The sequence below is a fragment of the Leopardus geoffroyi genome, chromosome C1 (assembly GCF_018350155.1).
Source record: "Leopardus geoffroyi isolate Oge1 chromosome C1, O.geoffroyi_Oge1_pat1.0, whole genome shotgun sequence".
NCBI lineage: Eukaryota > Metazoa > Chordata > Mammalia > Carnivora > Felidae > Leopardus > Leopardus geoffroyi.
The window spans coordinates 95,900,584-95,915,885 of record NC_059328.1 but is presented as its reverse complement, the minus strand read 5'-3'; the positions used below and the strand labels follow the sequence as shown (position 1 = coordinate 95,915,885).

General features: G+C 45.6%; 1 long non-coding RNA gene across 4 annotated transcripts in view; it reads left to right on the top strand.

Moving 5' to 3' along the window:
• LOC123598454 overlaps positions 1 to 15,302 on the top strand; it is a 110,929-nt gene that overhangs the window by 60,638 nt on the left and 34,989 nt on the right. Inside the window, exon 4 of one of the 4 annotated variants that reach the window (XR_006712611.1) lies at positions 1,047 to 2,054. The exons of the other annotated variants lie outside the window; for them this stretch is intronic. This is a non-coding gene — a long non-coding RNA (uncharacterized LOC123598454). Of the gene's footprint in view, positions 1 to 1,046; positions 2,055 to 15,302 lie in introns of those variants that run through there. 4 annotated transcript variants of the gene reach the window in all.

Sequence of the window (15,302 nt, the reverse complement as noted above, 5' to 3'; positions counted from 1 at the left end):
GGTGACGGGGTGATGATGAGGAGCACCAGCGGGTGTGTGGTGTGGGAAGGGGGAGCCTCACCCTGTGTTGAGGGCTTGCTGCCTTCTGGATTGCCTGGACTGGGGGGATCCGGGGGGTGAAGACTCCCACTTCTGAAAGGAGATTAAGGACGAATTGCACATCCTATTGACCTTGCAGGAGTTCACCAGCTTCACACCTCAGAGTAGCTGTTGATGGTCCCCACCTCCTGCCATTCTCAGTTACTGTCTTCAACACCTCACTCCTCTCCTCAGCTACTACAGCCAGAGGGAAGAAGGTGAGGTGGGTGCCCCCACCTCCCCAGCAATAGGCTGGCATTTCCTAGTCCCAGGCAGCCTGGGGAAGCCTTAGGCTTCCTTTATTTATTTATTTTTTTTTCAACGTTTATTTATTTTTGGGACAGAGAGAGACAGAGCATGAACGGGGGAGGGGCAGAGAGAGAGGGAGACACAGAATCGGAAACAGGCTCCAGGCTCTGAGCCATCAGCCCAGAGCCTGATGCGGGGCTCAAACTCACGGACCGCGAGATCGCGACCTGGCTGAAGTCGGACGCCCAACCGACTGCGCCACCCAGGCGCCCCATAGTGTGATCTATTTCTAGAGACAAATATGTGTGAATGCTTCACAAGGGTTTGGGTGAGCTCATGGAGGCTGCATGTGGGTGAATGGTGCTGGGAGAAACTCTCCCAGGGAAGACGCCCCTGTGTGAGGGGCAGAACCTAGTGCCCACCCTTAGCTCCCACAAAGGCACGGTCCCTCCATTTCTCCACTGCAGATAAGACTGCACATTCACTGGTCCCAGGCAGGGGCTCAGAGAAAGACCTTTTCCTTGCCGTTCTGGGCCCCTCCAGTGTCTGTTAACAAGGGTCCCTGCTCTCTCTTCCTTGGGGGAGCTGACCCTCCCTCCCTCCCTCTCAAAGGTCACCAAAAGTGGGCCTGAAGCTGGTGAAATGCCAGGGAGCGAACCAACTCATTATAGCTGGGCCTTAAGTCTTTCCATTCTCCTGACAGCCACCTGTTTCCGTAGACAGGAAGGGCTGGTGGCCAGATGTCTTCGTATGAACTTCTCTTCAGGGTCCTAAGAGTGAGTAGTCTCTTAAACTTTGTACCCTCAATGCCTCACTGGCCTCACCCTGCTCCCAGCCCTCCTCCTCCGTAAGCCGCAAAGACCCCATGCAGCTGGACCACCAGCTGAGCAGCTAGAAGGCCTTGTGGGGTGGAGGGGAGACACCACCAGGGGGGCAGTGTCGCTGCAGCTAGAGTAGGACTGCCACCAGAGGTGGCAGGGGGGTAGACAGCTCATTTGCTTTGGGTCAGAGTTACATGAGGTCAGTGAGACCAGGGGTAGACGACCTCTCCAAGCTATGGCCACCATTACTTCTTCAGTTCTTTGCCAGATCTCCAAAGAGCGAGACACTGGCAAGGAAAGAGCCTAGGGTGCTCTGAAGATTGGGACTGTGAGCTTGGGGTTTGCTTGAAATCAAAAATGACTTTACTTTGCTCCTTGGTGCCCTGACATCTTGACTATTCTTAACATCTCAGGTCTTTCTGTTCTCCCTTGCCAGCAGAACCTCTTAATATGAGGTCACTGAGCATTGTGTGGGCTTCAGAGGTCTGTGAACCCCTGAGCTGGCATGTTGTGTGTGTGCTTCTGTGTTTGTGCACTTTCCTGGGGAGAGGCCTGGAGCCTTGGTCAGATTCTCAACGAGGTCAGTGGCATTTAAAGGGGTTAAGAAGCACTGATTATCTGTCTATTGAAGCAGAAAATTGTTCTGGGGAAGATTGGCTGGGGAGTTCCTTATCTAAGGACAGAGCTTTGTCATTGGAGATGAGTGGACATAAGGGACAGGAGCCACGGGACATGTTAGAGCCATCTGGCCTGTATTCCTGGGCCTCAGGAGAACTTTCACTGTGGGGTATTTGAGAGATCTTGTAACACCTTTCCCTAAATGTTTACTAATTTTACGCTTTGTCTCTTTGTTACTGAAACAAAACAGAACCAAAAAGCCATAAACTGACATCAAGAGAATGAGAAAACAAGCCACAGACTGGTGGAAAAATATTTGCCAAAGACACACTTGATAAGGACTGCTATTTAAAATATACAAAGAACTCTAGGGGCGCCTGGGTGGCTTAGTTGGTTAAGCGTCCAACTTCGGCTCAGGTCATGATCTCACAGTTTGTGAGTTCAAGCCCCGCGTTTGACTCTGTGCTGACAGCTCAGAGCCTGGAGCCTGCTTTGGATTCTGTGTCTCCCTCTCTCTCTGCCCCTCCTCCCACTCATGCTCTGTCTTTCTCTGTCTCAAAAACAAATAAAACGTTAAAAAAAATAAAAAATAATAAAATACACAAAGAACTCTTAAAACTCAACAATCAGAAAATGAACAACCTGATTAAGAAACAGGTAAAAGACATAGGAAACAAATAAGCTTATGAAAGATGCTCCACATCTCCTGTCATCAGGGAAATGCAAATTAAAACCACAATGAGATACAACTACGCACCTGGTAGAAGGGTCAGCTCAGGAACACTGACAACACCAAGTGCTGGTGAGCGTGGGGCGCAGTGGGACCTCTCACTCATTGCTGGTGGGAATGCAAAATGCTGCAGCCACTTCAGAAGATAGTTTGAAAGAACTTACAAAACTAAACATACTCTTACCATGCGATCCAGCAATCGTGCTCCTTGGTCTGTGCCCCCCAAAATTGAAAACTCATGTCCGTACAAAAACCTGCACGTGGATGTTTATAGCAGCTCTATTAACAATTGCCAAAAACTCGCAGCCAAGATGTCTTTCAGTAGGTGAATGGACACAAAAACTGCGGCACATCCAGACAAAGGAATGTTATTCAGCGCTGAAAAGAAATGAGCTATCGAGCTGTGAGAGGACACGGAGGAAACTGAAATGCACATTACTAAGTGAAAGAAGCCAATCTGAAAAGGCTGCGTACTGTATGATTCCAACTATATGACATTCTGGAAAAGGCAAAGCTATGGAGACAGCGAAAAGATCAGTGGTGCCGGGAGTTAGGGGAGAGGCTTTTCAAGGCTGCATACTTTCCTTAGGAATGGGGTACATGGGTTGGCAAGCAGAGGTTCTGTACTGATCCCAGGTGGGTTGGGACCAGGGGGAGCGCTGGTGACCCCTGGGAGTCAGCAGTGGGCTGCTTCTTCACTGCAGAGGGAGAGAAGAAAGACATGAAAAGGGAGTTGGCTCAGGACAGAGCTGTGTACTAAGGTTGCAAAGACTAACAGAGGGTCCTCAGAATAACATCAGGGTGTCTTCTGGCAGTCGAGTGCTTTCTACACGGCAGGTGCTCTGCTAAGTGCTGTACAGATATCGCTTACCCAGTCTTTACAACAACCTTTTGGTAGGGCCGTTATGAAAAATATTCAAAAACTAATATGACATGGGCATTGCCCAAACAGAATGGAAGAAGCTGGAACAGGAGCCTGGAGGCCCCTGTGTGCTAAGTGCTGACCCTGTGGTTGCCGGACTGGGCAGAGGTCTGGGCAGTCCTGGGAAGGGGCGAAGATCATGGTGGGGAGACAGTTGGGACAGAGGTGGGGGAGGCTTGATCAGGGGCTCTCAAATTTTAGTCTGCCTTAGAATCACCTGGAAGTCTTATTATTATTATTATTATTATTTGGTAAGTTTATTTATTTATTCTCAGAGAGAGAGAGAGAGAGAGAGAGAGAGAGAGGAAGAGAGGGGTGGGAGAGGGGCAGAGAGAGACAGAAAGAGTCCCATGCAGGCTCTGCACAACAGCGTAGAGCCAGATGTGGGGCTGGAACTCATGAATCATGAGATCATGACCTGAGTCAAACCAAGAGTCGGACGTTTAACCGACTGAGCCGCCCAGGTGCCCCTCACCTGGAAGGCTTGTTAAAACAGATTACCAGGCCCCATCTCTGGAGTTCCTGATTCAGTAGGTCTGCGGTGGAGCCCAGGAACCTGCATTCTAACAAGTGCCTAGGGAATGCTGATGCTGCTGGTATAGAAACCACCCTTTGAGAACTACTCCTCTTTACTAAGTATTTCAATATTTTGCTAACTGGCACAGCCGGAGTTGACTATCAGGCCTGGGAGTAAGAATCACTTACACTTCCATTTTACAGATAGACAAACAGAGGCTTAGAGGTGTGATGTAACTTGCCGTAGATCGTACACCCAGTGGATGATGCAGGCAGCCCCAAATCCACTCTCTCCCCAACTTTCCAGGCTCCCAGTGTCATTGGGGCCAGGAGAGGGCCGAGGCCGACCACCTCTGGGGAAGCCCCTGGCCTTTGACAGGCTGGAGGTGAAGTCTGAGTCTTGCTAGAGCCTTGCCCACTCTTGCTGGGGCCTGGGAATTCTCCCCATTCCTGAGCCCTGAGCGGCTTGGTGCTTGCTTTCCCAGACCCGCACCCTCCCAAGCAGCAGCTGTGAAGTTGACGAATTGCACTAAACTGTGATGCCTCCTTGGGAGCCTGTTCCAGGATGTGCTGTGATGGCTTCCTGAGAAGGCGACAGGCACGTGGTCTGCAAACGAGAGCCGCCCGCTCCCTCGCTCAGCACAGCAGCTGCTCAGAGACAGCGTGGGCCCAGGGCGGCTTGCTGGGGGAGCCTATTAAGAGCCACAACACTGTGAAAAGCACAGCAGAAACGCTCCATTAAATCTGGTGGGGGGCCTGCTTAACAATGGGACCTGCCCCAGGAGTCCTAGCTCTGCTCCAGCTGCCTCAGTCTCCAGCCTGGCTCTCCCTTTCTCCGCCCCTGCAGCCTCTTCCCAAAGGAGCTTTGGACTCAGAGAGTCTGGCTGGAGCTGGCAGGAGTGTGGCTGGGAGGCTGCGGTGAGAGCCCAGGCAGGGAGCAAACCCAAGGGAGATGTTCTCTACATTGCCTTTGGGGGGAATGGGCCCGCTGTTTGGTATGCGTCATGATGCTGATGAAGGTACAGGACGCTTTGAGCAAGATGGGCCTCTGCTCTAGACCCTGCACTTCAGAGGGTCCCACTCTGGCCCTCTTCCAGCCATAACCCTCCCCAAAGGGCAAGGAATCCTTGGGGCGAAGAGAATATGCCCATCCAAGGCCTGTGACCCCCTCTCTACCCCATAATTCAGGTAACCAGGAACTTGCAATTCCCTGCTCAAATGGCCCTAAGCTGGTCCTAGTGTCTGTGTAGGCGTCCATCCCAGCACACCCTTTAAAGATGGCCTGTGTCACTGGGGGGTGTGGACAGAGCTTAGACATGTGGGCTGGAAGTGCATGTGTGTGTGCAGGGTCCCTGAAGAGTGAGACAGAACCCAGGGTGGAAAGAGGTGGGGATCAGGCTGGGGGCTAGAAGTCATCTCTCCCCACAGCTCTGTGTGCCAGAGCAGAGCTCCAAGGAGATTGAGAATTTAAATGGAAACCTTCCAGGCTTATGACGGTGCATTTGTCAAGGGTAGAGTATGTTTTCTATCTCACAGTTTGTTAGCTCGATTTATAACATTGAACTCTCTTGCTCTTGGCTCTGTCAGTGTTAGGGATGGGCCCAAGTGAAGGTGGCGATGGGAGCAGGCTCCCAAGGCATCCCTGAAGCAGCCCAAGTGTCTGCTTTCAGCCCACCGGACACAGTGTCAGTGAAGGGGGCAGAACTGGGTAACCTGCCAAGCCCCCAGGGGACACTCATTGTCTTCCGGGATGAGAATGATGGAGACAAGGCTGCTGACTAGCTGGTAGGAGCCCTGTGAAGGGCTGCTTAGATGATCCCTACTCCTGACCTTTGACTATCACCTTGACCTCACCTTTGACCCACCGTTCTCCTCCCTTATCATCTGGTGCTTTTGTCTCTTGCCGCCCACTCGTGCCCCAACAGACGCACCATGAAGTTGCACAGCGACTCTCAGGAGGGAGCAGGCCACCATCCTGGGGGTCCCCTGCCATGATGGAGAGCTCTATCCGGCTTGGCAGGGTTAATACTGATGCTGCTGGAGGGTTTATTTGGGAGGGGAGGTAGACAGGAGAATCCACATCTGTGATTTCCAAATGGGCTTGATATTGGCAGACAGTGGGAGGAGAGGAGGGAGTGTGAGAAGTCCCTTCCCACATTTATCAGAAACCAAACATTCCTGGGGCACCTGGATGGCTCAGTCGGTTAAGCATCTGACCTTAGATCAGGTCATAATCTCGTGGTTCATAAGTTTGAGCCCCACATCGCGCTCTCTGCTGTCAGAGCAGAGCCCACGTCGGACCCTCTGTCCCCCCCTCTCTCTGCCTCTCCCCTGCTCGTGCTCTCTCTCCGTCTCTCTCTCAAAAATAAATAAGCATTAAAAAAAAAAAAAAAAAGAAAGAAACCAAACATTCCTTTGGAGGACTTTCTTGGACCCTGGTCTCTCTCTGTGTCTTTACCATCTTTGTCTCTATTGATCTGTTTCTGTATCCGTATCATCTCTGTCTCTATTTCTCTCTCTCTTTCTTTTGAACTAAATGTGGGGTTTTAACATGCTCATTGACTGCCTACTATATTCTAGGCTTTATGCCATGTGATTACCTTATTTAATCCTCATGAGAACCCTGTGAAGTATTATCCCCATTTTATCAATGGGGAAAACTGAGACTCTCCGAGGTGATAGAACCAGCCTGAGATCATATAGCTCAGAAATGGTAGAGTTGAGCCCTAAGTCCATATTACCTGACTTGCGGTTTTATGCTTTTGTGCTGTTTCCACTGAGGGAAGATTATCCTTAGGTGCTTTTTTTTTTTTCAATCAGGAAAGAGAAATACTGCCTCCAGTGTTTGCTTATCTCTCTCCAGCAGCATTCCCAGGGGTCCTGGTCCCGGCTCTGAGGAGCGCAGCGGGGGCCAGGCACCGTCTCTTGCCACGCTGCCTGCAGACCCGGCCCATCTGCTCACAGAGCGCCTCGCCACCCGCCACCCGCGCTGCTGTCTGCTGCTGTCTGGGTGTGCCTGGCCGTCAGACTGCATAGGCTGGCTTCGACAAAGTGACAGAAGCTGTAAAAACAGCTGTTTGACATTCCCTGCTGCTTTTTAAAACCAAACAACAACCAACAAAGAGGTTGAATGAAATGCAGAAAATACCCTTGTTTTCATGTGGATGAGGATATTTTTACTCAGAGAACATTTATTTTCCTTCTGCCTTGCTCTATTCCCTATTTACCTACCCACTCATTTCCCTCCCTCCCTGCCTCTCTCTCTCTCCCCTTTCCTTCCTCCCTCCCTCCTTCCTCCCTCTCTTCCTTCTTCCTTTCCTTCCTTCCTTCCTTCCCTCCTTCCTCCCTTCCTTCCCTCCTTCCTTCCTTCTTCCTTCCTTCCTTCCCCCTTCCTCCTTCCTTCCTTCCTTCCTTCCTTCCTTCCTTCCTTCCTTCCTTCCTTCCTTTTTTCCTTCCATTAAAAAAAAACAACAACTGCTTTTGTTTCTTTTTTTCCACCTAAATTTTCTTCTCTCCAAGGACGCTCTTCAACTATTTCTCTTTGTTCCTCACTTTTCACATCTTCTGTGATTTGTATATTAATCCATCTCTCTAGCTTTGGTACATCGCATCCCACATGTACAGTTTTATGAATTCCAGTGCTGGTTTTATTATATCCGAGGTGTCTTTGGTTAACCCAAGGTGAAGGTGGGGAGTTCTAAAACAAAATGAAACCACTCCTTTCCCCCAACCATCATGTAAGGTAGATAAATAAAAGTATGCATAAAAGCACAGGGTGTCTGGCAGCAACTGATGGTGCCCTTTGGCCACTTCTATCACCTCCACCTGCAGGAAGCCAGAGAGTTGTTTTCATTTTTATTTTTATTATTTTTTTAAAATTGTTGCTTAATTTATTTTTTAATTTACATTCAAGTTAGTTAGCATATAGTGCAACAATGATTTCAGGAGTAGATTCCTTGGTGCCCCTTCCCATTTAGCCCATCCCCCCTCCCACAACCCCTCTAGCAACCCTCTGTTCTCTATATTTAAGAGTCTCTTCTGTTTTATCCCCTTCCCTGTTTTTGTATTATTTTTACTTCCCTTCCCGTATGTTCATCTGTTTTGTATCTTAAATTCCACATGAGTGAAGTCATATGATATTTGTCTTTCTCTGACTGACTAATTTTGCTTAGCATAATATCCTCCAGTTTCATCCATGTTGTTGCAAATGGCAAGATTTCATTCTTTTTGATTGCCGAGTAATACTCCATTGTGTATATATATATATATATATATATATATATATATATATATACACCACATATTCTTTATCCATTCATCCGTCGATGGATGGACATTTGGGCTCCTTCCATACTTTGGCTATTGTCGATAGTGCTTCTATAAACATTGGGGTGCATGTGCCCCTTCGAAACAGCACAACTGTATCCCTTGGATAAATACCTAGTAGTGCAATTGCTGGGTTGTAGGGTAGTTCTATTTTTAATTTTTTGAGGAACCTCCATACTATTTTCCAGAGTGGCTTCACCAGTTTGCATTCCCACCAACAATGCAAAAAAGATCCTCACCTACATCTGTTGTTGCCTGAGTTGTTAGTGTTAGCCATTCTGACAGGTGTGAGGTGATATCTCATTGTGGTTTTGATTTGTGTTTCCTTGATGATGAGTGATGTTGAGCATTTTTTCATGCATCAGTTGGCCATCTGGATGGAGAAGTGTCTTCTTTGGAGAAGTGTCTGTTCATGTCTTTTGCTCATTTCTTCACTGGATCATTTGTTTTTTGGGTGTTGAGTTTGAGAAATTCTTTATAGATTTTGGATATGAACCCTTTATCTGATATGTCGTTTGCAAATATCTTCTTCCATTCTGTCGGTTGCCTTTAGTTTTGCTGATTGTTTCCTTCATTGTGCAGAAGCTTTTTATTTTGATGAGGCCCCAGTAGTTCATTTTTTGCTTTTGTTTCCCTTGCCTCCAGAGACATGTTGAGTAAGAAGTTGCTGCAGCCAAGGTCAAAGAGGTTTTTGCCTGCTTTCTCCTGGAAGATTTTGATGGCTTCCTGTCTTACATTTAGGTCTTTCATCCATTTTGAGTTGATTTTTGTGTATGGTGTAGGAAAGTGGCCCAGGTTCATTTTTCTGCATGTCACTGTCCAGTTTTCCCAGCACCACTTGCTGAAGAAACTGTCTTTATTCCATTGGATATTCTTTCCTGCTTTGTCAAAGGTTAGTTGGCCATACGTTTGTGGGTCCATTTCTGGGTTCTCTATTCTGTTCCACTGATCTGAGCACCTGTTCTTATGCCAGTACCATGCTGTCTTGATGATTACAGTTTTTTTTTTAACGTTTATTTATTTTTGAGACAGAGAGAGACAGAGCATGAACGGGGGAGGGTCAGAGAGAGGGAGACACAGAATCTGAAACAGGTTCCAGGCTCTGAGCTGTCGGCACAGAGCCTGACGCGGGGCTTGAACTCACGGACTGCGAGATCATGACCTGAGCCGAAGTCGGCCGCTTAACCGACTGAGCCACCCAGGCGCCCTGATGATTACAGTTTTGTAATACAGCTTGAACTCTGGGATTGTGATGCCAACTACTTTGGTTTTCATTTTCAAGATTGCTTTGGCTATTTGGGTTCCATAAAAATTTTAAGATTTTTTGTTCTAGTTCTGTGAAGAATGATGGTGTTATTTTTAGGGATTGCATTGAATATGTAGATTGCTTTGGGTAGTACTGACATTTTAACAATATTTGTTCTTCCTATCCAGGTGCATGGAATATTTTTCCATTATTTTGTGTCTTCTTCAATTTCTTTCATAAGCTTTCTATAGTTTTCAGTGTATAGATTTTTCACCTCTTTAGTTAGATTTATTCCTAGGTATTTTATGGATTTTGGTGCAATTTTATTTTTTAATTTTTTTTTTTCAATGTTTATTTATTTTTGGGACAGAGAGAGACAGAGCATGAACAGGGGAGGGGCAGAGAGAGAGGGAGACACAGAATCGGAAACAGGCTCCAGGCTCTGAGCCATCAGCCCAGAGCCTGACGCGGGGCTCGAACTCCCGGACCGCGAGATCGTGACCTGGCTGAAGTCGGACGCTTAACCGACTGCGCCACCCAGGCGCCCCAGATTTTGGTGCAATTTTAAATGGGATCGATTCCTTGATTTCTCTTTCTGTTGCTTCATTGTTGGTGTATAGGAATGCAACCAATTTCTGTGCATTGATTTTATATCCTGCCACTTTGCTGAATTCATGGATCAGTTCTAGCAGTTTTTTGGTGGAATCTTTTGGGTTTTCCATATAGAGTATCATGTCATCAGCAAAGAGTGAAAGTTTGACCTCCTCCTGGCCGATTTGGATGCCTTTTATTTCTTTGTGCTGTCTGATTGCTGAGGCTAAGACTTCCAATACTATGTTGAATAACAGTGGTGAGAGTGGACATCCATTTCTTGTCCCTGGAGGGAAATCTCTCAGTTTTTCCTCATTGAGGATGGTGTTAGTGTTGGGTCTTTCATACATGGCTTTTATGATCTTGAGGTATGATCCTTCTATCCCTACTTTCTTAAGAGTTTTTATCAAGAAAGAATGCTGTATTTTGTCAAATGCTTTCTCTGCATCTATTGAGGGGATCATGTGGTTCTTGTCCTTTCTTTTATTGATGTGATGTATCACATTGATTGTTTTGCAGATATTGAACCAACCCTGCATCCCAGGTATAAATCCCACTTGGTCGTGGTGAATAATTTTTTTAATGTATTGTTGGATATGGTTGGCTAATACCTAGTTGAGGATTTTTGCATCTATCATGGAAATTTTTGCATTCATCATGGAAATTGGTCTATAGTTCTTTTTAGTGGGGTCTCTGTCTGGTTTTGAATCAAGGTAATGCTAGCTTCATAGAAAGAGTTTGGAAGTTTTCCTTCCATTTGTATTTTTTGGAACAGCTTCAAGACAATAGGTGTTAACTCTTCCTTAAATGTTTGGTAGAATTACCCTGGAAAGCCATCTGGCCCTGGACTCTTGTTTTTTGGCAGATTTTTTATTACTAATTCGATTTCTTTACTGGTGATGGGTCTGTTCAAATTTTCTCTTCATTCCTGTTTCAGTTTTGGTAGTTTCTATGTTTCTAGGAATTTGTCCATTTCTTCCAGATTACCCATTTTATTATCACATAATTGCTCATAATATTCTCTTATTGTTTGTATTTCTGCTGTGTTGGTTGTGACCTCTCCTCTTTCATTCTTGATTTTATTTATTTGGGTCCTTTCCTGTTTCTTTTTGACCAAACTGGCTAGTGGTTTATAAATTTTGTTAATTCTGTCAAAGAACCAGCTTCTGGTTTCATCGATCTGTTCTACTGTTTTTTTTAAGCATTGATTTCTGCTCTAATCTTTATTATTTCCTGTCTTCTGCTGGTTTTGGGTTTTATTTGCTGTTCTTTTTCCACATCTTTAAGGTGTAAGGTTAGGTTGTGTATCTGAGACCTTTCTTCCTTCTTTAGGAAGGCCTGAATTGCAATATACTTCCCTCTTATCACCACCTTTGCTGTGTCCCAGAGGTTTGGGGCTGTGGTGTTATCATTTTCACTAGCTTCCATGTACTTTTTAATTTCCTCTTTAACTTCTTGGTTAGCACATCCATTCTTTAGAAGGATGTTCTTTAGTCTCCAAGTAATTGCTATCTTTCCAAATTTTTTCTGGTGGTTGATTTCGAGTTTCATAGTGTTGTGGTCTGAAAATATGTACGGTATGATCTCTATCTTTTTGTACTTGTTGAGGCCTGATTTGTGTCCCAGTATGTGATCTATTCTGGAGAATGTTCCATGTGCACTGGAGAAGAATGTGTATTCCGCTGCTTTAGGATGAAATGTTCTGAAGATATCTGTTAAGTCCATCTGGCCCAGTGTGTCATTCAAAGCCATTGTTTCCTTGTTGATTTTCTGTTTAGTTGATCTGTCCATTGTTGTAATTGGGGTGTTGAAGTCCGCTATTTTTATGGTATTATTATCAATGAGTTTCTTTATGTTTGTGATTAATTGACTTATATATTTGGGTGCTGCCACATTTGGAGCATAAGTGTTTACAATTGTTAGGTCTTCTTGGTGGATAGACCCCTTAAGTATGATATAATGCCCTTTTTCATCTCTTGTTACAGTCTTTATTTTGAAGTCTAGATTTTCTGATGTAAGTATGGCTACTCCGGCTTTCTTTTGTTGACCATTAGCATGATAGATGGTTCTCCATCCCCTTACTTTAAATCTGAAGGTGTCTTTAGGTCTCAAGTGGGTCTCTTGTAAACAGCATATAGATGGATCTTGTTTTCTTACCCATTCTGTTACCCTATGTCTTTTGATTGGAGCATTTAGTCCATTGACATTTAGAATGAGTACTGAAAGATACGAGTTTATTGCCATTATGTTTCTTGTAGAGTTGGAGTTTCTGGTGGTGTTCTCTGGTCCTTTCTAGTCTTTGTTGCTTTTTTTTCCTGTCTTTTCTCCCCTCAGAGAGTCCCCCTTAAAATTTCTTGCAAGGCTTGTTAGTGGTCATGAACTCCTTTAATTTTTGTTTGTCTGGGAAACTTTGAATCTCTCCTTCTATTTTGAATGACAGCCTTGCTGGATAAAGAATTCTTGGCTGTATATTTTTCTGATTCAGTACATTGAATATATCCTGCCACTCCTTTCTGGCCTGCCAAGTTTCTGTAGATAGGTCGCTGCAAACCTGATGTATCTTCCCTTGTAGGTTAAGGACTTTTTTTCCCTTGCTGCTTTCATGATTCTTTCCTTGCCTGATTATTTTGTGAATTTGACTATGATATGCCTTGTTGATGGTCGGTTTTTTGTTGAATCTAATGGGAGTCCTTTGTGCTTCCTGGATTTTGATGTCTGTGTCTTTCCCCAGGTTTGGAAAGTTTTCTGCTATGATTTGCTCACACAACCCTTCTATCCCTTTTTCTCTCTCTTCCTCTTCTGGGACCCCTATGATTCTGATGTTGTTCCTTTTTAGTGAGTCACTGATTTCTCTAATTCTTTTGCTCTTCTAATTCTCTGCTCTTTTGCTTTAGTCTCCCTCTTTGTTTTTGCTTCATTATGCTCCATAAGTTTGTCCTCTATATTGCTGATTTGCAGTTCTGCCTGATCCATCCTTGCTGCCATGGTATGCATTTGAGATTACAGCTCAGTTATAGCATTTTTTATTTCATCCTGACTAGTTTTTACTTCTTTTATCTCCGCAGAGAGGGATTCTAACCTATTTTTGACCCCAGCTAGTATTCTTATTATCGTGATTCTAAATTCTGGTTCAGACATCTTGATTGTTTCTGTGTTGGTTAAGTCCCTGGCTGTCGTTTCTTCCTTCGCTTTTTGGGGGATGAATTCCTCCATTTCATCATTTTGAAGCCTGAAGCCTGCTTTGGACTCTGTGTCCCTCTCTTGCTCTGCTCCTCCCCTGCTCATACTCTCTTTCTCTCTCTCAAGAATAAATAAAACATAAAAAATTAAAAAAAAAAATACAAACAACACACACACACACACACACAAACCAAATAAATGATGCAGATTCTAGGTGTGTTTTGCTCTGGTTATTGAAAAGAGCTTGATAGATTAGAGAAAAAGGGGAAAAAAGGAAAATGTTTGAAAATTTGAGAAAATGAATACAATGAAATAGAATAAAATGAAATGATGGAAATAAAATTGAATTTTAAAATCTTGCAAAAAAGTAAAATATATAGTAGAAAAAGTAAAGAATAATATTTTGATAAAAATTGAAAATAAAAATAGATTTTTTCTCTTTCTGTATTCAAGAAAAAGAAAAGAAACAAAAAAGGGGAAAGAAAAAAAGAAAATTGAATACACGCACCAGCAAACAGACTGAAATACGATTGAAATTACATTGGTTTCCCCTGGAGGTCAAACTATGAAGCACTTTATAACCTGTACACTAAGGCGGAGAGATTTGTGGTGTTACTGAGAGGCCAGTTTGGCCTATTTGGGCGGGGCTTAGTGTAATGGCTCCATTCCCCACTAGATGGCGCTGCTTAGCTTACTGGGGTGGAATGTTGTGGAGCTTGTAGGTGTGTATGCGCATGCGCAGTAGGGGTGAAAATGGTGTCGCATAACTACCCAGTATTTGTACTCTGCTCTCCCCGAGCAGCAATCACGCACCTGTCCTTTGTCTCTGGCTTCCGTCCACTCCTGCTTTTACACTGTCCGTGACCAAGCCGTCAGGTTGCCAGGCGGCGCCTCCCTCTTGAGTTTTATCGCAGATGCAGCTGTGTTTCCCGACCCCTCGCTTCTGAGGTACCGCGGCTTTGACCTGCTCAGGTCCTCTACGGGAGGGTCTCACCCAGCAATGGCCGGGTGCTGGCCTCACTCGGAGATGTTCGAGGGACTGTGCTGCTGCTGGTGCCCAGGGACTGCGGCCGGGCGCCAGCCCGCCCCAGAAAAAGTTCACACAATTGTGTGGCAGCAGCATTTCAGGGATTATGGAAAATCACAATACACATCTGGCACCAGGCTTCCCCCTTAACGACCTTGTTCCAGCACCAGCGAATGTGGCTGTTCTCTGGGGTCTGCTGGGACCGGGGGCCACACAGCCTCTATGGAATGTCCTTCCATCAGGGGAACCGATTCTCCTCGTGTGGCCCAAGAACTTCCTGGACCCCACTCTGCTCCTGTGGATTCGCCCTTCCTACTAGAGCACCTCCAGGTATCGAACTGCGGAGTTTCAGACTCTGCGCTCCCCATTTGTAGAGTCTTAATGGAATTTAAACCCTCTCCTTTCTCCCTTTTTAGTTCAGTCCCTGCAGCTGTTTCCACTTTTCCACTTTCTCTCCAGCTGCTTTTGGGGGAGGGTGCTTTCTCTGCGCCGCATACCTGCTGAGTTCTGTGGTTCAGGTTGTGCAGATTGTTGTGTTAATCCTCAAATCAGTTTTCTAGGTGTGCAGGATGGTTTAGTGTTGGTCTGGTTGTATTTCATGGATGTGAGATGCAAAAAAAAAAAAACCAAAAACTTCCATGCTTCCCCCATCTTGGCTCCTCCAGAGATGTTGAGTTGTTTTCATTTTTAGATTTTAACTTTGGGATTGTGGCCCCGTTCTCCACCGTGGCTCCCTCATGGTTCAAATGCACAGTCCTGTCCAACCAGCTGGTCTTTGCACAAACTCTCTTTCCTTCCAGTGAGAGGAGTTCCAGATTTCTAGGTGTATGCAGATAGAAATAGGTAAACCAGGGGCACCTGGGTGGCTCAGTAGGTTAAGTGTCTGACTTCGGCTCAGGTCTGATCTCACGGTTTGTGGGTTCAAGCCCACACTGGGCTCTGTACTGACATCTTGGAGCCTGGAGCCTGCTTCAGATTCTGTGTCTCCCTCTCTCTCT